This window comes from Pongo pygmaeus, chromosome 7 (genome assembly GCF_028885625.2).
Source record: "Pongo pygmaeus isolate AG05252 chromosome 7, NHGRI_mPonPyg2-v2.0_pri, whole genome shotgun sequence".
NCBI classification, from domain to species: domain Eukaryota; kingdom Metazoa; phylum Chordata; class Mammalia; order Primates; family Hominidae; genus Pongo; species Pongo pygmaeus.
Window position 1 is genome coordinate 75,334,408 of NC_072380.2, and position 26,276 is coordinate 75,360,683.

At 42.6% G+C, this 26,276-nt stretch overlaps 1 long non-coding RNA gene and 1 pseudogene across 1 annotated transcript in view; both read left to right on the forward strand.

Moving 5' to 3' along the window:
• Nucleotides 1-841: 841 nt before the first annotated feature.
• Nucleotides 842-17,808, forward strand: LOC129042083 (uncharacterized; annotated as a pseudogene).
• Nucleotides 17,809-21,557: 3,749 nt separating this feature from the next.
• Nucleotides 21,558-26,276, forward strand: part of LOC134740113 (uncharacterized) — an 88,195-nt gene continuing 83,476 nt past the window's right edge. The window contains exon 1 of the long non-coding RNA XR_010127348.1: nt 21,558-21,662. This is a non-coding gene — a long non-coding RNA (uncharacterized LOC134740113). The remainder of the gene's footprint in view (nt 21,663-26,276) is intronic.

Consider the following 26,276-nt stretch of genomic DNA (forward strand, 5'->3'; position numbering starts at 1 on the left):
AACATCTAGAACCAGCACTTGGTTTGCCATGTTCTCTGTTTCTTCTGCTCCTAGATGCAGCAGTACTCCAGATGGAGTTTGCATTATGAACCTGAATTCCAGGATCAAAATAACATGGAATAGAACTTAGCCAGCACAAAGTACACATGTGCTGTGAATAAGAAATAACCTTTTGTTATCATAAATCACTGAGATTTCGAGGTTCTCTGTTACTTCACCATAATCTAGCCTAATATAAACACTAAACTAATATATTCCTCTACCATAGTCATTTATTTCCTGTTCTTTCTCCTCCTCCTTCCTCAATTTCAGTGTTTAGCAAACGTTTGCCTGCCTGTTTTTGTGTGGCCTGAAAGCTAACCATAGTTTTACATTTTTACATGGTTGAAAAAAAGCAAAAGGAGAATAATAGTTCATGATGTAAAAATTATATAAAATTTAAATAAATATCAGCATTCTTTTTTTTTTTTTTTGAGATGGAACCTTGCTCTGTTGCTCAGGCTGGAGTGCAGTGGCATGATGTTGGCTCACTGCAAGCTCTGCCTCCCAGGTTCATGCCATTCTTCTGCCTCAGCCTCCCGAGTAGCTGGGACTACAGGCATCCGCCACCAAGCCTGGCTAATTTTTTTTGTATTTTTTTAGTAGAGACGGGGTTTCACCGTGTTAGCCAGGATGGTCTCGATCTCCTGACCTCATAATCTGCCCACCTCGGCTTCCCGAAGTACTGGGATTACAGGCATGAGCCACCGCGCCGGGCCAAATGTCAGCATTCGTAAATAAAGTTTTATTGGAACACACACACACACACACACACACACACGCACACACACAGACAAAGAACATGGGCTCCTGCCACCACCTCACTCAGTTGTGTCAGAAGTTCATTACTTGTTCTCTGTGGGTTCTCTTCAGTTCTCCAGAAGATAAAAGAAGCCCTAAGTGCTCCTACATCCCTTGTAAAGAGGTCCCCAAGGAAATTCTGCCATTTTCCTTCACAGTTAATGGGGCTGCCGTCAGGTGTTGTCATTTGCTGTCTTCATGGAGATCTACATGGCTTGTCATCCTGCTTGCACAGGCCACTATGAAGCCCTTCGTAGTGAGGATCTTCCACGGGGGGCACCACTCCCAGGCATTACCCAGGCTTGCAAGAACCGCAGGCATTACCCAGGCATGTAAGAACCTGAGGCTTGTTATCAAGTCATTTCCTCATCCCCTAGGAGGTTTTGGTGTTTTGGCCGTGCCCACTCAGAGTGGCCAGGGTCTCATGCACCTGTGGAAGCTGTAACCACCCATTCCCCAGTGTTCTGCATCTAAGTACTGTCCCATGGTAGGTTCCCATGCCTTCCTATTTTACACTTTGTGTACAAAAGTTTCCGTGCCCTCCCTATCTGAGGTTTCATGTGGATTCCCTTCAGAGCCTAAACAACGAAAGCTGGTAACTTAACATCTTAGAAGGTGCAAATTGAAATACCCTCTGCGGGTAGTTAAGCAGTAACATACAGATTAACGGAGAATGGAAGTGTCTAGTGAACTGCAGAGCACATGCTCAGTCTAAATAGGTAGGTGTTACTTGTATTCTGCTGATCTTGTTGGTAATAAATGCCCAGTGTTGCCTAATTCTAATGACTTTTCAAGAGTTGTTGAAAATTTGGATTTTATAAAAGAAAACGTGTGAAACACCTTTAATTTAAAATATTAGTAAATTGACCAATTTATATTTTAAAAATTACACTGTAGATTTTACATTTAGAAACCAAATTTACATTGTGGGTCACAGTTATAACCTCTGGCTACAATTACCAATACAGGCTGGCCCGGCTAACTCTCCTGGTGTGAAGAGGAAGAAATGGCTTTTGATTCAATTCCAAGGAATATAAAGCAAGAAAAGAAAACAAATGGGTGGATCACCTGAGGCGGGCGGATCACCTGAGGTCAGGAGTTCGAGACCAGCCTGGTCAGCATGGTGAAACCCAGTCTCTATTAAAAATATAAAAAATTAGCTGGGCGTGGTGATGAGCACTTGTAATCCCAGCTACTTGGGAGGCTGAGGCAGGAGAATTGCTTGAACCAGGAAGTGGAGGTTGCAGTGAGCCGAGATTGTGCCATTGCACTACAGCCTGGGCAACAGAGCAAGACTCTGTCTCAAAAATAAATAAATAAATACGTAAAAATAAATAAATAAATGACATCCATTACTTTCTCAATTAATCACTCTCTTCAATAATCATGTTGCAGAAATTAAGTGATAAATTAATAATATTAATACACAAAATATAGCACAGTATGCCCTCACTTAACACCATGGATAGGTTCTTGGAAGCTGTGACTTTAAGTGAAACAATGAACAACAAGTCCTCCAATGATGTTGTCTCCTTCAGTGTTGTTTCATTATAACATTGATGAGAAAAAAATACTGGTTTCATTATATGTCACTTTGCTTAAAGTCGCAGTTTCCAAGGATCTATTGAAGGCATTGAGGACTTACTATACTTGGCACATGTTGAGTGATTAAACAATGTATAAGTTTTATCTGATATCCTTGGGTCTACTTCTAGACCAAGCTTTTGGTTGTGCTTTCCTATTTCTGCACTCTCGCCATACTGTATTATTGTGGGTTTATATGTGATAGGACACATCTTAGAAATGGCACAGTATATTGTTGAAGGACATTATTTTTACTCACTCATATACATTCAAATGTTTAGACAGATGAAATGATCATCCACCTTTTTCATTGGAAGGAGTTTATCTTGCACTTTACAAATGGAGAAACAGTCCCGGAAACATTAAATGGCTTACTTAAAGTTTTCCAGTTAGTTGGTGATTGTGTCTGATTAGAAATGATGTGGTAGGACTTCTTGTCCAGGTCTTTCATCTACACTGAGCCTCTGCAACTCCCCTGCATCCTATTGGTGCACCTGACATTTTCCCCCTTCAAGTCATTCATCATGATTAAGGTGTTATTTACAAAAGTAGTCTGTATGCACATCACTTTTCAAAGTATTGTATTAGCATGGTACTCTATATTAGGTTCCCCAAGTTACACTGGGGTGTGGGGAGTGGGGGGAAAAAGAAGAAGGTCTGGGAGTGAGGCGTCTGGGTTGATGAGCAGTGCCAGGGTGGGCTGGGGAGGCAGAGAGCATGCAGCTCCCTGGTAAATGTACTACTGAGAGGACTGAAAGACAAACTTTACTATTCTCTTGACTTTTTCTCTGATCTGCTTTGTCACAATAGTAAAATCAGGGAGACAAGGAGAAAAGAATGGGTGCTAGAAGCAATTTGTTGGATGCTTCGACAAAAGCAGCAACATGAACACAATTAAAAAGAAAAAGTAAGCATAGAATGTATTTCTACTCTAATAGATCAAAGCTAACTCCAAGTTGATTTTTTAAAATAAAAAATATGTTGGTAAAGATGAGTAAAAATTGAAACCCTTGTTCATTGCTGGGGAGAACATAAAATGATGCAGTTGCTCTGGGAAACACTATGGTGTTTCCTCAAAAATTAAACATTGAATTATTACATGATCCAGCAATTCCACTCCTGGTTATACACCTCAAATAATTGAAAGCAGGAACTCAAACAGATATTTGTGCACCCATGTTCATAGCATCTTTCTTTACAATTGCGAAGTGGTAGAAAGAACCCAAATGTCCATCAACAGATGAATGAATAAACAAAATGTGGTGAATACATACAATGAGGTATTATTCAGCCTTAGAAAAAAAATGGAATTTGGATATATGCCACAACCTAACTGAAGCTTGAAGACATTATGCCAAGTGAAAAAGCCAGACATAAAATAACAAATATTCTATGACTCCATTTACTTGAGGTATCTAAGGTAGTCAAATTCATAGAGACTGAAAATGAATGGTAGGTGCCAGGGACTGAAGGGAATGAGGATGAAAGGTCATCCTTTAATGGGTATAGAGTTTCAATTTGGGGTTCTGGAGAGGTTGGTGGTTATGGTTGCACAACAATGTGAATGGACTTAATGCCATTAAATTCAACACCTAAAATGGTGAAAATGGCAAATTTTATGTTTTGTATTAATATATTTTAGCATAATAAAAAAAGAATTATTTGTTTTCCCTCCCCCTAAGTAAAATTCTAAATCTTTGAGTATCATAGGCTTCTAGTTTGCATTTAATTTCCCTTTCTTTATTGGAGAATACTAGAAACTCAGGACTACATGTACTAATTTAACCTATTCCTCCTTTACAAGGAGGAACTGGGGCCTAGGTTTTGTAGTCCACTTTCAGTGGACACTTTTGGGGGAATATAATATAAAAAATATGTGTTACAGTAATAATCTCATTATAATAATGTAGCAGTTCACCAACCTAAGTAAGAAACAAATGTAAATTTATTTTTCTATAACCAAATTTTACTTTTGTGTGCTAATATTCTGGGGTCTATAAAAAGTTAATTTCAACTTCCTTGGTCTTCTATTTTTCTCTCTGATTCCATCATATTTCTGGGAGACTTAAACTATGCCAAAGACCTGGAAGGAGGGGCGACATTTGGTCTTAGCTGCCATCTGTCCACGATTGTATCCACTGAGGTGTCACTGAACCCACCTGGTCCTTGGCCAATGGTCTATAAAAGTCACTGCTGAGTCATCCTTTGCCCCTGCTCTCCAGGCCTCCTCAGGTTCAGGCTGCTGTTGCTGGTCCTTTGCCAGCCCTCGAGCAGGCACACAGTCATCAACTTCCAAGCCACTCCAGGACTCTGGCAACCTGTGAGGCTGGCCATTCCTGGGCACAAGGCTCTGTTTACCTAGACACACCTTTACAGGACTCAGGCTGGATGGTGAGGTCAGGCCACCTCCACCTCACAATGTTACATGGGGTTCAAACACTTCTTAGTGGGGCACACAGGAAAAGTGGTGTGGAGTCATGGGCATGATGTTTACTTCTCTCTGCCCTCCTTGATTTTGTTAAGCCCTTTATTTCTACCATGAAATATCTGCCTGGGAGACCTAAGAAGTGACACATGAGACAGGCAAGAATATTACCCAGTACTGAAGCATATGAAATCCTCAGACAGGCTGGGGCAAATAACACCTACACCCTGGGTTAGAAGTAACTTGTTTGTTGAGATAGAGAGGGATAAACGTGGCAAAATGATAGTTTTGAAATATTGTCCTCACTTATCCCACTCTTTAGCTAGAATATTCCAAGTTTGTTTTCTTAGAAACATCAGAAGAAAATCAGAAAGAATCTGAAAGAAAAATAAAAGAGAATTAATTCTTTTTTTTTTTTAAAAAAAAACAGAGTAAATTCTTAGTGTTTGAGTGTCAAGGGCTAGACCTGCACTGTCCAACATGGTAGCTACCAGCCTATAGCAAGTAACTATTTAAACTTAAATTAATTAATGGTAAATAAAATGAAAAAGCCAGTTTCTTATTTGCACTAGCCACATTTAAAGTGCTTGATAGATAAATGTGGCTAGGCTACTGTATTGTATGGCTCAGAATTACAGATCATTTTTACTATGGCTGAAATTAGGTAGTGCCAAGTTAGACCATGATACGTAATGAGTAAAAGCCAAGCTTTTCAGCCTTTGGGATTTGAAAGGATTTCCTTGGCTGGGGAAAGAAAAATGGATGGAGGGAACATAAGAAAGGAAAGAGGATGGTGGGCCATCTGGTAAGGGTGGAGTCCACATCTGGAGGGACCCAGTCTCTATTGGGGAATGCTGCTCACTGATGCCAGCTAGGAGCTATGGAGGAGCTGAGTATTGTCTGGAAGCCATCTAGTCTCTAGTCAAGTTTTCATCATACAGAGCCCAGCTTGAGGAAAAGTGTTAGGTGTTTTTCCCTATGTCATGAGTCATGGGACGGTTCGTTTGCTCATGTCTGGATTCAATGCACTGACAGGGTCTATTTGAAGTGTGATGTTGTGGGCGCAGAGGATAATGGTGTAAATTAAAAGGGTGGTAGGCAAGTTGCTCAGTGCTGTTTCTTTAAAAGAGCCCAACAAAGTCATGGTCAACTCTAGAAGATTCAGCATGTCACTGTCCAGAATTATTTTCCAGAGGTTCCCAGAGGGTCCCAGTTAGTTGACTAGCCATTATTGCATCTGAGGGTTGTGGGGATAGAAGGTAAAGATGCAAGTGGTTGGTGTATATAATGCTGGGAGGGTGTCTGTCCATCTTAAGCTCTGCCCTAGTCAATTCTCTTGAGTTGTAATTTTCCTGGATTTTAAAGTGGGGCTCAAAATGGATCTCAGATTGTCCCTAGAAGACTCCTGATTTCCTTGACCCACATTTTTCTGGCCTCCTCTTTCCCTTTTCCAAGAGACCCACTACCTAGTTTTAATAAATGTTAGATTGTAATCTTCACAAAGCCAGAACTGCTCCCTGTCCCCTTTGTCCCATTGCCATCAGCTCAGTGCCATTCACCAGGTCCAGTGGATGCAAAGGCAGAAAGGATGCAGGTAGGCAAGAGCAAAATATCAACCTGGGCCAGCTGGTCAAGGACAAAACAAACAAGCAAGCAAAAATCCAAGAACTGATGTTATTGTCTATGAACTATTTACAGCTGAATGGAAATATTGCATATGACAGTTTTTGAATGTTTTCAGATAGGAATTATTGTGGCCTTGGCTTCTCATTCATCTTTGTCAGAACTGACCCAAAATTGTTTTGTGAAGTGAATTTCATCTTTGGCAACGGTCTTTCTTTGCACTATTTTCAAGTTGTGTTTTTATATTTAGGAACTTGTCCTCATTAAGCTCATCAACTTCGACCCAAAGATATCACTGTATCGACTGTTAAAGAGCACAAGTCTGGACATTAACCAGAAACATGTAATGTCCATGCTCAAACTGGACACAGCTATGGAGCCACCTAGTCCTCGTTAATGTATAAACGAGAAAAAAAATCCATCCCAAATGTTGTAACTAGCCTATTTCTTGTTCCAAGCAATAGAAAAACCACTCTGGCTCAAAATTAAAAGTGGAATTTATTTAAGTAATACTAGGGTAGCTCATGTAAGTGGAGAAACAGCTGAAAAAACAAGCTATAGGAAGGACAGGAACCAGAGAAGCTTGTGAGACTTCAGCATCAGAAACAATAGGAATTTCCGTCTAGGGTGCTGCTGTATGATGATTCAGCTCCCACACCCTGAAGACTCTGTATGTCTGTTCAAGATTGAAATTCAGGGAGGAGAATTTTGTTGACTTGCTTGAGTCAGGCATCTCAATCCTTGGATTAGTGAACTGCAGCCAGTGAACATTGGGAGGTGTGTGTAGGTGGGCATGGCCAATGAGGGACCCGTGGGCCACCACCTAAATTATGTCTAATACTCTGATATGCTAGGTTATGCCCTCTGTTCCTCTTTGCTCCTGCAGATTCATTTCCATCCTTCTCTTCTCACTCTGTGTCACAGGAAGTCGACCACTACAGACTACATCACTTACTCATCTGTGCCAACTCTTCTGGCACCAACAGGAAAATCAGAGGGTAAAGAGAAGAGAGACATTAAGATATTTCTTTCCCACCTTTTCCTGGCTGTAGGGCTGCTTCACTGGGAGCAAGTGCCTTCCTCCACAGCCACAGCTCCACTGGCAAAGCCATGTACCTTTGGCTGCAGGAGTTTTAACAACATCCTAATACCGCTAGATTTTGGGTGCCAAAACACCCTTCTTATTTTGCCCTTATCCCTTCCCACATCTTTATACATAGCTTTTTTCTTAAAGTCTGTTTGTTTAGACCATCTGGGTGAATTCTAGTTTATTCCAGAGGCCTGACAAGTAGAACGCCACTACACCATACTAAAAGAGAGTTGTATACCTGGCCAACACTATATTGACCTTTGTAGAATTGTAGAGTTTTGTTGTAAGAACATGTACCCCACTTAGGGGAATGTATAAGATTCAATGTTATTAGATAAATACTTACCTGTTTTGCTATTATCATGTTGTTGGGATGTACAGGGAGCATGATTCTGCTTGGTCAGGGTTCCTTTAAGGAACCACCCATCTCCGATTCCAAGTCCATGTGGTTTGGATGCCACGAATTCCACCCCACCACCAGGAGACACAGAACTTTTCCTGGACAGAAGCTGTGGTGGAAGCTGGGACTTTTTTTTTTTTTAAAAAAAGGGAATCTATTCTTCTTGGAGTTGCTAATCTGGTAGAATTTACACCCGGAACTGCTGGTGGTCACTGTCACTTCTGAGTGGGGAGTCTTTTTGCAAATGGGGCCACACAAAGGAAAGGCCGCACTGAGATCTGGGGAGAGATTCCTGACAACACTGTGTGAGCGCCTGGACTGGCAACACCTGAAATCACAGATTAAGAACTTAACTTTTTAATTTTCTTAGCTTACACATTTTTAGTTATATGAGTCAATAAGTTCCCTTTTATGCTTAAGCCAGTTATCATTTGCAACTGAAAGAGTACTGACCACTACAACATACTAAACTTTATGTCTTTTTTTAAAAAGATGGCCCACTGTGAGTGAGCTGGAAATGCCTGATCTCCCTTGGTTTAATGGAGAGGAAGGGATCCAAAGGTTTAGGGAGATTGAAATGGTGGAGTGAATTAGTCACTTTACACTTACTCATCCCAGCTGGGAGATTCCAGAAGATATACCCTCGATCAATGTTTTGCAAAATAGATTTGTGAGGGCAGCACCTGCATCTTTGAAGAGCCCTGTAATTGCTCTTCTCTGTACGTCACATCTAACCGTGGGAACCGCAGTTACTCAACTACAAAATATAAATACAACGGGAATAATTGGATCGCAAGGTGACGGGGCCAATTGGTGGCACTCAATCATCAAAGGCAAGGTGGGCATAGCTACCGTAATGGACAGCAGAAGCAAAGCAGCAATCAGAATAGTCTGACTCATGTAGAGCTATGGCATTGGCTAATTAATCACATTGTTCCTAGCAGTGAAATTGATAGGAAGCCTACTGCATTTTTCTCTTTCTTTCTTTCTTTCTCTTTTCTTTCTCTTTCTTTCTTTCTTTCTTTTCTTTCTTTCTTCCTTCCTTTCTTTCTTTCTTTCTTTCTTTCTTTCTTTCTTTCTTTCTTTCCTTTCTTTCTTTCTTTTTTCTTTTTTTTTTTTTGAGATGGAGTCTTGCTCTGTTGCCCAGGCTGGAGTGCAGTGGCATGATCTTGACTCACTGCAACCTCTGCCTCCCGGGATCAAGCAATTCTCCTGCCTCAGCCTCTTGAGTAGCTGGGACTACAGGTGCCCACCATCACACCTGGCTAATTTTTGTATTTTTAGATAAGACAGGGTTTCACCATATTGGCCAGGCTGGTCTCGGACTCCTGATCTTGTGATCCACCCGCCTCGGCCTCCCAAAGTGCTGGGATTACAGGCGTGAGCCACTGTGCCCGGCCCATTCCTATAATTTATATAAGCAGAAAACTTCCAGGTTGAATGGACAAAAGACTAATTTGAATTAGAAAAACAGAGAATCATGGCCCCTCAATCAGTTTCCAGACTTGAGCCAGTTTACAAACCCAGAACCCCTGGAATGAAGGGGAGGCCGGGTCCCCTTGAGGAATGAACCCACTATGCTACTGACAATTTATGCTGTTAATTTTTCTCCCATCCTTCCCCAAGGAGAACTCCAGCCTCTTACCAGGGTAACTGTGCACTAGAGAAAGGGAAATGATCGGACATTTTAGGGACTACTGGACACTGGCTCTGAGCTGATGTTGCTGGGGCAAATAACACCTACACCCTGGGTTAGAAGTAACTTGTTTGTTGAGATAGAGAGGGATAAACATGGCAAAATGATAGTTTTGAAACATTGATTCTAGGAGACCCAAAACGTCATTGTGGTCCTCCAGGTAAAGTAGGGGATTATAGAGGTCAGGTGATTAATGGAGTTTTAGCTCAGGTCCGACTTACAGTGGGTCCAGTGTGTCCCCGGACTCATCCTGTAGTCATTTCCCCAGGGCCAGAATGTATAATTGCCAGAGACATATTTAGCAGCTGGCAGAACCCCCACATTGGCTCCCTGACTGGTAGAGTGAGGGCTATTATAGTGGGAAAGGCCACATGGAAGCCATTAGAGCTGCTGCCTCTACCTAAGAAAATAGTAAGTCAAAAACAATATTGCATCCCTAGAGGGATTGCAGAGATTAGTGCCACCATCAAGGACTTGAAATACACAGGGATGGTGATTCCCACCATATCCCTGTTCAACTCTCCCATTTGGCCTGTGTAGAAGACAGATGGATCTTGGAGAATGACAGTAGATTATCATAAGCTTAACCAAGTGGTGACTCTAACTGCAGCTGCTGTACCAGATGTGGTTTCATTGCTAGAGCAAACTAACACATCTCCTGGTACCTGGTATGCAGCCATTGATTTGACAAATGCCTTTTTCTCCATTCCTGTCCATAAGGCCCACCAGAAGCAATTTGCCTTCAGCTGGTAAGGCCGGCAATTTGCCTTTACTGTCCTTCCTCAGGGGTATATTGACTCTCCAGGTTTGTGTCTCAATCTTATTCAGAAAGACCTCAATCGCTTTTCACTTCCACAAGATATCACACTGGTCCATTACATTGATGACATTATGCTGATTGGATCCAGTGAGCAAGAAGTAGCAAACACACTGGACTTATTGGGGAGACATTTGCATGCCAGAGGATGGGAAATAAATCCGACTAAAATTCAGGGAACTTCTATCTCAGTAAAATTTCTAGGGGTCCAGTGGCGTGGGGCTTGTCGAGATATTCCTTCTAAGGTGAAGGATAAGTTACTGCATTTGGCCTCTCCTATGGCCAAGAAAGAGGCACAATGCCTAGTGGGCCTATTTGGGTTTTGGAGGTAACACATTCCTCATTTGGGTGTGTTACTCTGACCCATTTATCAAATGACCCGAAAGGCTGCAAGTTTTGAGTGGGGTCTAGAACAGAAGAAGGCTCTGCAACTGGTCCAGGATGCTGTGCAAGCTGCTCTGCTACTTGGGCCATATGACCCCGCAGATCCAGTGGTGCTTGAGGTATCAGTGGCAGATAGGGATGCTGTTTGGAGCCTTTGGCAGGCCCCCATAGGTGAATCACAGCGGAGGCCTCTAGGATTTTGAAGCAAGGCCCTGTCATCTTCTGCAGATAACTACTCTCCTTTTGAGAGACAGCTCTCGGCCTGTTACTGGGCTTTGGTGGAAACTGAACGTTTGACTATGGGTCATCAAGTCACCATGTGACCTGAACTTCTATCATGAACTGGGTGCTTTCTGACCCATCTAGCCATAAAGTGGGTCATGCACAGCAGCATTCCATCATCAAATGGAAGTGATACACACATGATCAGGCTGGAGCAGGTCCTGAGGGCACAAGTCAGTTACATGAGGAACTGGCTCAAATGTCCATGGTCTCCATGCCTCCCACTCTGCCTTCTGTCCCCCAGCCTGCACTGATGGCCTCATGGGGAGTTTCCTATGATCAGTTGACAGAGGAAGAGAAGACTAGGGCGTGGTTCACAAATGGTTCTGCACGATATGCAGGCACCACCCGAAAGTGGACAGCTGCAGCACTACAGCCCCTTCATAAGACAGCCCTGAAGGACAACAGTGAAGGGAAATCTTCCCAGTGGGCAGAACTTTGAGCAATGCACTTGGTTGTGCACTTTGCACGGAAGGAGAAATTTCCAGATGTGTGATTATATGCTGATTCATGGGCTGTAGTCAATGATTTGTCTGGATGGTCAGGGACTTGGAAGAAGCATGATTGGAAAATCAGTGACAAAAAAATTTGGGGAAGAGGTATGTAGATGGACCTCTCTGAGTGGTCAAAAACTGTGAAGATATTTGTATCCCATGTGAGTGCTCACCAACAGGTGACCTCAGCAGAGGAGGATTTTAATAATCAAGTGGATAAGATTGATGCAGAGGGCTCCACCCCTGGGCCTGTGCCCATGCACCTAGGTGAGGACCGGCACTCCTGCCTTTGCACCTAAATGTTGCATTTCCCAAGGCCACCCTGGCCCACCACGCCCCCATCCTGTGTCTACAAAAACCCTCGAGACCCTAGCAGGCAGTCACACAAGTGGCTGCATGTTGAGAGGAGCACATCAGTGGAGGAACATATGGGCAGCTGGATATCAAGAGGAAAACACTGGTGTAGGAGTTGCTGGCATGCCAGCAGGCCATCAACTGGTGAAATGAGGTGGAGTTTGGCCGGGGGAGTTGGAGGAGAGCCCAGGCCACCAAGCAGCCCGACCCCAAGGGAAAACCATCTCTCTTCTGGCTCCCCCATCTGCTGAGTGCTACTTCCACTCAATAAAACCTTACATTCATTCTCCAAGCCCGTGTGTGATCCGATTCTTCTGGTACACCAAGGCAAGAACCCTGGGATACAGAAAGCCCTCTGTCCTTGGAATAAGGCAGAGGATCTAAGTGAGCTAACACAAGCCACCCATGGGCAACTAAATTAAAAGAGCACCCTGTAACACACGCCCACTGGGGCTTCAGAGGCTGTAAACATTCACTCCTAGACACTGCTGTGGGGTCGGAGCCCCACAGCCTGCCTGTCTGTATGCTGTCTAAGAGATTTGAGCAGTGGGGCACTGAAGAAGTGAGCCACACCCCATCACATGCCCTGCGAGGGAGACAAGGGAACTTTTCCCATTTCAACTGGGGACCACGCCTGGGATCCTAGAAGGTGAGTATTAACGAAGGTAAAACTGTGGGATCTGCCTCTCTCTTCCAAAACCCTGCCATCTCTCTCTATTTCTTGTGGGTAAGAAGCTCTGTCTTCCTTCACAGAATTTTTTTTTTTCCAGACGCAGTTTCACTCTTGTTGCCCAGGCTGTAGTGCAATAGTGCAATCTCGGCTCACCTCAACCCCCGCTTCCCGGGTTCAAGTGATTCTTCTGTCTCAGCCTCCCGAGTAGCTGGGATTGCAGGCATGCACCACCACGCCCAGCTAATTTTGTATTTTTAGTAGAGACGGGGTTTCTCCGTGTTGGTCAGGCTGGTCTCAAACCTCCGATCTCAGGTGATCTGCCAGCCTCCGCCTCTGCCCTAACTGGGATGGTCAAAACCCCCAGAGTTTGTCTCTTTTCTCGTGGTTTGAACTGGCTCTTATCTCTTCCTTTATAATGTTAAGAGTTTTGCTACAGGCTGCGGCAAAGTTACCAAGTAAAATGAGCATCTGGCCCAGGCTCCAAAGGTGCATATCAGACCAACTGTTCCTAGAGTTGCCATAAATGCGCCCACCTCCACAGCCGCAAGCACGCACGGCTCAGGGCACCTCTCCTTATCCTTTCCCCTCCCAGCTTGGGTGCCTGGGCATGCCCACAGCAGACAAAGGCTGAGCCCAGCAGCCATGGAGGGATGGGAGACCGGGAGAAAGCCGCAGTGGTAGCCATGACCCCACAGGGCTAATGGACAAATGAATATTTCTCGCCTGCTGTGCCAATGGAACCTTTCCTCCCCTGGGTATTGATGTGTATGTACCCATGAAGCAGGGAAAACCTGGAAAATAGGAATTCACCAGGGAGATGGTTTTCCCTTGGGGTTGGGCTGCTCGGTGGCCTGGGATCTCCTCCAACTCGCCCGGCCAAACTCCACCTCATTCCAAAGAATTCAACCCTTTCTGAACCGGGGGAAAGATATAAGGATTAGAAAGGCCCAGTTACACTAAGCAAGGGTTTCTTCCCCAGGATCTCCCCGTTTTGCCACTTAAACTGTTATTCTCTTTTTCCTTTTCAAGGTGAGAGGGCTCCCCACTTCCAACTCTGTTTCTGTTAGGGAAGTTAACAGAGGAGTGACCCCTGCTGGCTGATAACTGCAAATTGGGCAGGGCACATTTGAGACACTCTAAACACATAAAAACAGCATCTAAAATATCTTTTCAGTCCCAAACTCAATTCCAAGCTTCAGTCTCAGGCCCTAGAAAGGAAAACAAGGTCTGAAGGATCGAAAGACAGGCAACAGGCACAATGTAAATGGGCAGGACAAATTTCTGCCAACTGAACCCCACCCCACGGAAGGAGGCCATGCTTCATGGCATAAACAGGCCCAGGGCACTCAAAGTTTGCTGATACCAGGGAGAAATGAACGCATAGGTGAGGGTGGTTAATTCTTATTCTCCAGGTTTTCCCTGCTTCATGGGTGCATACCACATCGATACCCATGGCTATCACCTGCCAAGGTCACTGGGGCTGAGGGGTAAGGGGTGGGGAGTGAAGGGAGGATGCTTGCTTTCTCTCCATGTCACCCAGAGTTTTTGCTGAGAGAAGGAAGGGAATGAGGGACGGCTCTATCCTCTGTCTTTCAGAATGGGCAACCAGTTCTCTTCACCAACCCCAGCTTATACTCCTCTGGAGTTTATCCTGAACCACTGGGATTGCTTTGACCCTCAGAATCTGGAGGAAAAGCACCTCATAGCCCTCTGCACAAAGGTTTGGCCAAATTATGATTTACAGGAAGGACTGGCTTGGCCTCAGGAAGGAACCATTCATTTGGATACAATTTGGCAATTGGAGCTTTTCTGTGTATGTGAGGACAGATGGTCTGAGGCCCCATATGTGCAGGCTTTCTACACCTTGCAAGGCAATCCAGATCTTTGCCAACAATGTAGGATCGATCCAGCCCTCCTGTTTGCCATCTCAGGGAAGGCTGCAAGGGGCAAGCCCAGGGAATTAAAGACATGAGTCCCAGAGGCACCCCCAGCAGAGGAGCCAGCTTCCCCCAGACCTGCTTCTCTGGGTCCACCCCAACCTTCCTATTTAGCTTCAGCCTATCACTTACCCGCTCCTAGAAATCCTCACTCTAAATAAGCTCCAGTCTCACTCTTGCCCCTCCAACAGATGCCCAGTGAATTTGGGTCCAGTAAGTTCCAGATTCCTTTTTCCCTACAAGACTCAAAGCAAATTAGGGGGGATCTTGGAAAGTTTTCAGACAACCCTGATAGATATACAGAGGCTTTCCAGAATTTCAGTCAAATATTTGAACACTCCTGGAGAGACATTATGTTACTTTTGAATCAGACCCTGATGGACACTGAGAAGGAGGCTGCTCCGCAAGCAGCAGAGAGATTTGGGGATGAGCTTTGCCTCACATATAGCATCAGAGAAGGGGGAAAATATTATCCAACTGGAAGAGAAGCAGTACCAGTGAATGACCCTAAATGGGATCCCAATGATGAGGTGGAAGACTGGAAAAAGAGACACTTTCAGGTGTGCATAATGGAGGGCTTTCATACAACTAGGACCAAGCCTCTCAATTATACTAAATTGCCCAGAATTGACCAGGGATTTGATGAAAATCCCACTGCATTCCTGGAAAGGCTAACAGAGGCCTTGGTAAAGCACACCTTTCTATCTCCTGATTCAGTTGAGGGACAGCTAATCCTGAAGGATAAATTTATTACTCAGGCAGCTCCTGATATCAGGAGGAAGTTGCAGAAATAGGCCCTGGGACCAGATAGTACTTTAGAGGACCTCCTGAAAGTAGCCACCTCAGTCTTCTACAATAGAGAAAGGAAACACAGGAAAGAGACAGAAGCTTTAACGGCTGCCAGGCAAGCCCACAAACCCTAGAATTCCCAGGGTTCACCTGTTAACTGCTAAAGATACGGCAAGAACAGTTATCTCTTTTCTAAAAGTTTAACCGCTCTAAAGTTTAATTTCTTTCACCAGGGTGAAACAGCTTGGGGTACAGTGTTGTTGTTAGTATATTTTACTTCCTGTTTCTGTGATCTTTAGCATGAAATTCTTTCCTTGTATAACACACATGTTTAACCCGTGCATACTTACCCTTATAAAACTTGTTATTTTCCTCTCACTTAGAAGCCATCAAACTCCAAACAGTCAGGCAACCAGAGCCTCGGATGATGGTTCCCCTTTGCTAAGAACCCTTAGATAGAACTCTGGGAGAAATCTGACTGCTGTTTTCTGCAAAACAATGCCCCCTGTAAGCAGGAAGCACTAAGCTCGGTTATTGTCCATATTCTGAAGGCAGTTGGATGTACCTCTTCAGAGGGGGGATGTGATATAGAAGGGGAGGAGAAGGGTCCCCAGTGAGGATTCCACCCCCAGGCCTATGCCCACATACCTAGGTGGGGACAGGTACTCATGCCTTTGTGCCCAAATGTTGCATTTTCCAAGACCACCTTGGCCCATCACGCCCCCATCTTGTGCCTATAAAAACCCCTGAGACCCTAGCAGGCAGGTACACAGGCGGCTGGATGTCAAGAGGAGCACATCAGTGGAGGAGCGCATGGCAGCTGGAGGTCAAGAGAAATGCACTGGTGTAGGAGATGCTGGCATGCTGTCAGGCCATTGACCGGTGGAATGAGGCAGAATTTGGCCGGGGTAGTCAGAGGAGAGCCTGTGCCACTGAGCAGCCCTGCTCCAGGCCCACTGGGGCTTCAGGAGCTGTAAACATTCACCCCTAGACACTGCCTTGGGGTTGGAGCCCCACAGCCTGCCCATCTGTATGCTGCCTGAGAGTTTTGAGTAGCAGATCACTGAAGAAGCAAGCCACACCCCCATTGCGCAAACTGTGAGGGGGACATGGGAACTTTTATTGTTCCAGGATGACCCATTCTGTGGACAACACTCAGCTTCTTTCCCCAGCCACCCCTGTCATCATCCAATGGGCCCATGAACAAAGTGGCAATGGTGGCAGGGATGGAGTTACACATGGGCTTAGCAACATGGACTTCTGCTCACTAAGGCTGACCTGGCTACAGCCACTGCTGAGTGCCCAATTTGCCAGCGGCGGAGACGAACACTGAGCCCTCGATATGGCACCATTCCTTGGGGTGATCAGCAAGCTACCTAGTGGCAAGTTGATTATATTGGATCTCTTCCATCATGGAAAGAGTGGAGGTTTGTCCTCACTGGAATAGACACTTACTCCAGATATGGGTTTACCTATCCTGCACACAATGCTTCTGCCAAGACTACCATCCATGGACTCACAGAATGTCTTATCCACCATCATGATGTTCCACACAGCATTGCCTCTGACCGAGCCACTTACTTTATGGCTAAAGAAGTGCAGCAGTGGGCTCATGCTGATGGAATTCACTGGTCTTACCATGTTCCCCATCATCCTGAAGCAGCTGGATTTTAAGAACAATGGAATGGCCTTTTGAAGTCACAATTACAATACCAACTAGGTGACAATACTTTGCAGGACTGGGGCAAAGTTCTCCAGAAGGCTGTGTATGCCCTGAATCGGCATCCAATATATGTTTCTCCTATAGCCAGGATTCATGGGTACAGGAATCAAGGGGTGAAAGTGGAAGTGGCACCACTCACCATCACCCCTAGTGATCCACTAGCAAAAGTTTTGCTTCCTGTTCCTGTGACGTTACGTTCTGCTGGCCTAAGGGTCTTAATTCCAGAGGGAGGAATGCTGCCACCAGGAGACACAACAATGATTCCATTAAACTGGAAGTTTAAAGATTGTCACCTGGACACTTTGGGCTCCTACCTTTCAGTCAACAGGCTAAGAAGAGAGTTACAGGGTTGGCTGGGGTGATTGACCCACACTATCAAGATGAAATTAGTCTACTACTCCACAATGGAGGTAAGGAAGAGTCTGCATGGAATACAGGCGATCCATTAGGGTGTCTCTTAGTATTACCATGCCCTGTGATTAAAGTCAATGGGAGACTACAACAGCCCAATCCAGGCAGAACTGCAAATGGCCAAGACCCTTGGGGAATGAAGGTTTGTGTCACTCCACCAGGAAAAAAAACCACGACCTGCTGATGTGCTTGCTGAAGGCAAAGGGAATACATAATCGGTAGTAGAAGAAGGTAGTCCTCAATACCAGTACGACCACGTGACCAGTTGCAGAAACAAGGACTGTAATTTCCATGAGTATTTCTTCCTTCTTTTGCTAAAAACATGTTTGTGCGTGTATACACTTATACTAAGAAAATATCTTCATTTTATTTCCTTTTTCCTTTATCATGTGACATAAGACTTATTGACTTCACATCAGCATTTAAATATTGTTAACTTTATGAAATAGCATTTGGGTTGGGGATTGGAGCATTTCTGGTTGTACAAAAGATAGTTGTATTATGTTAGGCATAATTATGACCTTATTATTGTCTTAATATTATGTATGATCTCAGGAGATGTGCATAAGTTCAAGTTTACAAGGTGTGGACTTGTGATGGTTAATACTGAGTGTCAACTTGATTGGACTGAAGGATGCAAAGTACTGCTGCTGGATGTGTCTGTGAGGGTGTTGCCAAAAGAGACTAAGATTTGAGTCAGTGGGCTGGGAAAGGCAGACCCACCCTTAATCTGGGTGGCACCATCTGATCAGCTGCCAGCATGGCCAGAATATAAAGCAGACAGAAAAACATGAAAAGACTAGGCTGGCTTAGCCTCCCAGCCTACATCTTTCTCTGGTGCTGAATACTTCCTGCCCTTGAACATCAGAGTCCAAGTTCTTCAGCTTTGGGACTTGAACTGGTTTCCTTGCTCCTCAGCCTGCAGACGGCCTATTTTGGGACCTTGTGATCATGTGAGTTAATAGTCCTTAATAAACTCCCCTTTATCTATCTATCTATCCTATTAGTTTTGTCCCTCTAGAGAACCCTGACTAATACAAGCCCCACAAAGGAAAGGCAGCACTGAGATCTCAGGAGAGATTCCTGACGACACTGTGAGCGTTTGGATCGGCAATACCTGAAATCATAGATTAAGAACTTAATTTTTAATTTTTTTAGCTTACACATTTTTAGTTACATGAGTCAATAAATTCCCTTTCCTGCTTAAGCCAGTTTGAGTTGGTCTTTCTCTCATTTGCAACTGAAAGAGTACTGACCACTACAACATAGGAAATTTTACCTTTTTTTTTTGAGAGTCTTCAAGATAAAATTTTTTGGAATCCTACATCCAGGAATGACTTTTTTCCCTTCTGAGTAAATAGTTTGTTTTATGGATACTGTATATCATATAAACAATTCTGCTTTGGGCAGAAAATTGAGAATCAAATTTTGGATTCACTTCTAATCAGTGAAGGGCTTTACCTCGTCGTCGTTGTTGTTGTTTTTAAAATACACCAACATCATTCATGGCTCTATCTTATTTTTCCAACTTTTATTATTCTTTTGCCCTGGTTCCATCACCTTTTAAGTTTTATCTTGCTTTATTTTATCTCTGTAAGCTTGTCTAATTAATTTTTTTTTAGCAAAGGCAGTATATAAATAAATAAATAGGCTAAACGATGAGAACATTCTGTATGATTCTGTTTGCGTTTCTATTGTCAACCAAGAACATCTGTTTCTTTTGAGAAGATATGTCTTTAGTGTATTACAAACATCACTGCCTGCCTGTAGGAGATAATGTGTATAATCTTGCATTTCTTAATAGGCTTGTGGCTTTACTTAATATCTTTGCCAAAAAATATTATTGTTTTGAGGGGAGAGCACAGGGTCTTATTTAGGTGGTTATATAAATTCCCCTCACAGTAAAAATGTAAACAGGACATGAATGCATAGATTTACTATAAGTGAGCCACCATTTAGGGATGTCAGCCTAAATTACTGGGTTCAGCATTTATCCTATATTTATCTTAACATTTTGTATACGTGGTTCCGTAACTGTGAGATTCTGTGGTCAGATGATGTCTTCTCCTTTCCCACGCTTTCTTCATACAAATTCTCTTGCATGACTATAGCGCGGTTCTTTATCCTTTTGTTCCTTGGTTTCTATAAAGGTCTATCTCTTTCTTCTTAAAGAGATATTTCTTAAAACACTTGGACAGGCATGCTATGGCCAGTTCATGTGCCTACTATGGTTCAGTAATTGCTTATGATTTCAGAACCACCTACCACAAGGCCCCTAGATTCTGTCTCCCACTTCCACTGTTCCCAGTACCAATTCTCATTCTCAGCCACACTTATCTCCTCTTTGTGTTCAGAGCAGAATTGTGCTCATGCTTTCCTCCCACCATAAGTGTCATCTTCAAAAAGTCCTTCCTCTTTCTCTATGCATCCACATTCTACTGTTTTTCAAGATTGAACTCCACCAAGTTCTTCCCAGGCATTATGTTCTGCACAGGTCTTTCTTGTCATCAAACCTTCCCGGAGTGCATGCTCAGAGGCTGGCATCACATTATGTGTGATACATTGCATGTATTTTCCTCTAAATAGCAATTAAATATGTGCATTTGTTTTATGTAAATATTTTGTTTCTCAAGAATAAATCTGGGCCAGGCACAGTGGCTCATGCCTGTAATCTCAGTACTTTGGGAGGCCAAGGCAGGAGAATCACCTGAGGTCAGGAATTTGAGACCAGCCTGGCCAACATGTGAAACCCTGTCCTACTAAAAATTCAAAAATTAGCTGGGCGTGATGGCACATGCCTGTAATCCCAGCTACTTGGAGGCTGAGGCAGGAGAATTGCTTGAACCTGGGCGGTGGAGGTTGCAGTGAGCTGAGATCACGTCACTGCACTCCACTGGGCGATAGAGAGAGACATTGTCTCCAAAAAAAAAAAAAAAAAAAAGAAAGAAAAGAAAAAATCTAAAGCTTCTTGAGACGAATGTTAGGTCTTTATTTATTTCTTATCCCTAAAGTATTTAACACAGTGCTAAATGCACAGTACATATTTAATGAAAATAAACTAAATGTAGTGTGAATTAGGAGACCTGAAATTTAGTGGCAAGTTTGTTTTTGGTTAGCTATCTGACTCTGGGCTACTCATCATTTTACCTTTTGAGGCTTCTAATTTCTCATGTAAAATAGGAAAAAATAAATGTCAAGGATTTTGCTAAAAGAAAAAATTAATCACATGGGGCAGCTAAGGGAATGCACATAAACAAATAAGGGCACACTTTTCTTCTTTGTCTTACTAATGATTGAGAGGGAGCCTGGTTTAGGTACGGAAGGAAATCCCCAAGACTGGTATTCTACTCCTAAGCATGAACCCACATGCAAACTTGCAGGGTCCCTGACAGTGAAGTGTGGCTGGGAAACTGAGTTCTGTCTAGTGGAATGTGAGGAGGTCATGTGTTCCCGTCTAGTTCTAGCTCACAAAAATTCTCTCATGCTTACTTTTTTCTTTTCTTTTTTTTTTTTTGAGACAGAGTCTCGCTCTGTCGCCCAGGCTGGATTGCAGTGGCACGATCTCGGCTCACTGCAACCTCTGCCTCTCGGGTTCAAGTGATTCTCCTGCCTCAGCCTCCCAAGTAGCTGGAATTACAGGCATTTGCCACCACACCTGGCTAATTTTTTAGTACAGACGGGGTTTCAGCATGTTGGCCAGGCTGGTCTTGAACTTCTGACCTCAGGAGATCCACCTGCCTCAGCCTCCCGAAGTGCTGGGATTACAGGCATGAGTCACTGTGCCTAGCCCTCTCATGCTTTCTTTGCTCCCTTTTCCTATCAGCTGGTGGAATATAGAGAGCTGGGAGGACCTGGTGTGGGTGTTCTCTTCATCTCCTGGGTATACTGCTGGATGAAATTTCCTGGATTTTAGTTAATTAGGTGTGGCCAAGCTTTGGCCAATGGAATCTGAACAGAAGTCACATGCCCAAATCCCATGCCTGGTCTATAAAATCTTCCCATCTGTAATCCTCCTGCTTTCTTTACTCTCTGAATAGATAAAAATTCCAGGGACCTGGAGGAGTGTAGGGCCACAAGCTGCAAGTAGCCTAGATCCCGAGGAACATCATGGAAAACAGTACCCTCACCCCTTCCTGTGAGGTAAGTCAGGAGCTGGGATTTCAGGGTTTATTTATTTTTTTAATAACAGCCAACATTATTTCCCCTAAGCAATTCGTGTTTTATAGGCTAACTAGAAAGACATGTGCCTTAGATGAGTATTACTCCAGCTAGCAAAAACTTCTTCTACCCACATGACTGCTTCTTTGAATTTTTGCCCAATAATTACAAGGCTTTGATCACCCAAAGTACGGAACACCCTAGGCTGCAAGCTCTCTGAAGACACGGGATCATGTTTGTCTCGCTCCCACTATATCCTTAGCACTCATTTAGAGCATGGCACACAGTAGGTGTTCAGTAAATACTTTTAGGATGACAGAGTCCCCTGAAGTGATCATGATGTAGGTGTGAATTTTCCTAGTCCTCTTTGCATCTGTGTCAAGTCGTACATACGCAAGGACTGCAAATTTAGGTAAGTACTTTATTATGACAAACTGGGAACTCTCTCTTTGTTGACTTAAGTAAGACACATTAATATAAATGGAAAATTATTTTTAAATGTTCAATAATTTTACAATATTAGAGAGTAAGAGCACTCATAGAACTGAAGTAAGAATCTGTGCTATTACCTGGTCTCCTTGGTAGAAAGTCATATGTAAAGGCGAGTTATTACATTTACACGCAAAAATACATAAACCACCAAAGCCTTTACTTCTTTTGCTGTTGGGAAGCCCTGGCATCTGGGGTGGACAGTCATATGCAAATAGGCATCTTATTACTCAGCAGGGAAGGGAGGCCTTGACCCACCCTCACACTAATTTAATTTTATAAAATCTTCACCTGGGTCTTGGTCAGTGTATAGGATATTGGTTTTTATGTAAATACTTGATCCTCGTTTTGTCCGTCAGAGATTGAACTTGCCGTGCAGTTAGCTGAGAAGCGTCACACCTGGTTCTTGGTTCGGTAAGGTATGCTACCAGTGGTTTCCATGGAAATGACAGTAGAAACCACCCCATGTGCCTGAGTTGCTAGAGCTGCCAGCTGGACTCTGAGGAGAGCTGCTTTTCCCCTTGACATCCAGAGCCCATCGCCAGCACGGACGGGATGGCAGGCTGTCATGACCTCTGACTAGGCCCTAAAGCTCCAGCCCTTCAAATGGCTGAGGACATCTGATATTTTTGGTTATAATTTGAAAAACTTTTTCAGAAACAAATTACTTATTGGATATCTTTTGTTTTCAATGTCAAATATTAACATTTCCCTTCAATTTAGACTCATAGATCTAATGTAGTGGTTAGTGAGTGACTTTTATAAATATGAACTTGTCCAGATTGTTAAAAATTCTCTGATCTTTTCATTAGGGGAAAAACCCCTGAATATTGTTTATTTTATGAGTATTCAATAAGAAATGTGTTCTCAAATATTTCATGGTAAATTGGGAATATGTGTTAGTATCTTTGGTAAACTTAGTAACCATTTTTAGACCTTGCTGGTAACTTACTAGGGGAATTGGTTAAACTGTCCAATTTCTTGTTGCCTTTGTTTCCTGATTTATTAAATAAAGTTTCAATGAAGTGGGAGCAGTGAAGACTGAAGTCTACTCTGACAGAAATGGTCATAAAGTTCCTGATAGAGGGTGGATGTTTACTAAAGTGTACCAACAAGTAGATGTAACTAAATCTTGACCATTTGTGAATGATCACACATTGGGCTGTTCTGGGAAAATTAATATTCTGCTTTATTTGTTGTTTAAAGATAATCCATATATAGCCCATCAATTTTCAAACAATTTAATACAATATGATATATTCTAAAGTTATACTGTACACAATTTAGTCTTTGATGATTCACTATTTAATTGTGTAATATGGATAGTATACAATGAAAATCAGTTTACAGAGCACAGTGTCAAACATTAAAAATGGGAAACAATGGATAAATATCCCTTCTTCCCCTTTAAAATTACCTTAATTTAATTTTAAAAATTCATATTTGACAACCTTACCTTTATCACAAAAATAGAGCTCAGGAAAATCATCCTGGTTATGTGATGGTTCTTCTGGCTTAGGCTATGAATAGAAGGGAGGCTAATAAACTATAAAAACAAATATGATAATATTAATAGGTACATTTCAGTGAGAAAAAGACTCAAGATTCACCAGTGTACTTGGAAGGTAAAAAACCTGTTTTGAACTAATGGCTAAAATACGTGCATGTGAATTACAACGGGAAAGCATCTCCTCTGCACTTGAAAATATGTATGTTACCTGAAGCTGGGAAAGTCATCGGGGCAGAATGTGATCATCATTAAAAACAGGAAACGTGATATTTTGAATAGACTTCGGGTTTACTATAGAATATGGAAATTCCCACCAGGAACACAGTCATGTTCATTGATATTTCCCATGCCATTTGATTATCTTATCCTTCATATGATGCCAGTTTGCTTTTTGAAATTTTCATGTTAGCAATTATTTTTTATATTCAAGTCACAGTACTCAGGATATTACAGCTTTTGATATTTGAATTTAATATCCTTATAGGACAACTGCTGAATCCATTAGTTAGCCATCTGGTTTAGGGTAGCTTGCCCGCTATTTCTTTTCTTTAGGCTTTCAAATTCTTGAAATGTTTTGTACTTATGATCATTTGCATTTTAAATGCGTGCATGTGCGTTCATGTATATACTGACATCTTGCTTTAACAGTTCACTCTGAATGAAATGAAAGGGTGACTTCCAAGAAGATTTAGTAATTGAAATGCCAAAGTGATCTCATTACACAGTTTTGTTCCCAAGTGTATTAGTTTCTTATGGCTGCTGTAACAAATTGCCACAAACTATGTGGCTTAAAACAAGACACATTTATTGTCTTACAGTTCTGGAGATCAGAAGTCTGAAATCTGAACTGAAATTGAGGTATTGTTTGGGCCATCCTCCATCTGGGGGCTGCAGGGGGGATGCTTTTTCCTGTCTTTTCTAGCTGCATTCTTTGCATCACTTGGCCCATGGCTCCTTCCTCTCCAAAGCCAGCAGCTTCACATCTTGATTTAGTTTTCATGCTGCCCTTTGTCTGGTTCTGAACCAGGGTCATCAGCTTCTAATTCTGATGCATAATCTCTCCAAGATCACTGGATGCAGGATCCCTCTGCCTCCCTCTTATAAAACACCCTTATGGTTACATTTAGAACCCACTCAAATAATCCTGGATAATCTCAATATTCTTAATTTAATCACATCCACAAAGTCCCTTTTGCCATATAAGGTAAGATTCACAGATCTCAAAAATTAGGATCTGGATATCTTTGGGGACTATTATTCAGTTGTTCAGGAAAGGGTTAACTCAGCAGGCCCAGGTTGCTTAAACCCTGCACATTCTCAATGTCTTTAGGACTGGCCCTTGGCCTAGTCTCTAAGAGAAGACCTCTGAGTCTGTAGAGTATCCTACCTGATAAGTTTCTTTGTAAGGTCTTCAGCCACACCAGATAGTTCATGTCAACAATATAATTTATGGTGAATGCCTATTTTTGTGTGCTTGAGGCCATGGGTCACATTCTGTTTGACCTCTTGGGAGTGGGGGCCTGGAGATTGAGTAGCTAAGGTCAGTCATATGAATGTTACGTGCCTATGTGACTGACCCCGTAATAAAATCTCTGGACACTAAGGCTGGGTGAGCTTACCTGGTTCACAACACTTAGCAATTAGCATGTGCTGTCACACCTTTTTAGTGAGAGAATTATGCACTGTCCATGTAACTCCACTGGGAAAGGATAACTGAAGCTTGTGTCAGGCTTCTCCTGGACTCTGTCCAGTATGCCTTTTCTCCTTGCAAATTTCAATATGTATCTTCTCACTGGAATAAATTGGAACTGTGTTTATAATAGCTTTTCTGAGTCCTGTGAGTCTTTCTATTCAATCATCTAGCCTGAGGGTTGTCTTCAGGACTCCCAATACATCAACTTACCATAACTAGTTAGTGCAATAACCTAGAATTGAGGTTGATATTAGAATAAGAGGTGTCTGTGTGTATACAATATGTTGTGAAAATACAGTATATATATAAAACAGAAAAGACCATCTTTGGTAAAATATTAATCTTAATTAAAAATGGAAACATTGTTAGTATATATTAACAAATTACTGAGAGCCATGGAAATTAGATACTGTATCACTGTTGCATTGAAAAGCATGGAAACAGGGTAAATATTTTAGTTTTGTATACAAATGTATAAGCCCAAACCTTGGAAATATACACAGAAATACTATGCATGCTTCAAAAGCTTAAAAATAAAATATACTCCTACATGCCTCTGAGAAATAATGGAAAATAAATGCATTTAATTTATTGTGCTTTCATTGCCAATTCACCTAAATCTAGAGCAAAAGTAAGCAACAGAAGGGCATGAATTAGACTATTTTCTTTGTGAGAACAACCATTATCTAATGAGCTGAAAAAAATTACATCAGAAAATTATCTTTCATTTGGAAGAAGATAGTGTTTAGAAAATTGATTGAGCTAATAAGTTAGACCCTGATGGGATCTGAATTCTTGTGGAATGTTCTCGAATGCCAAAAAAAAAAGAGAAGAGTTACTGTTATTCTGCAGGGAAAACGAATCAAGCAAGATGGGCTTGTATCAAGCATTTTTCATTTTAATA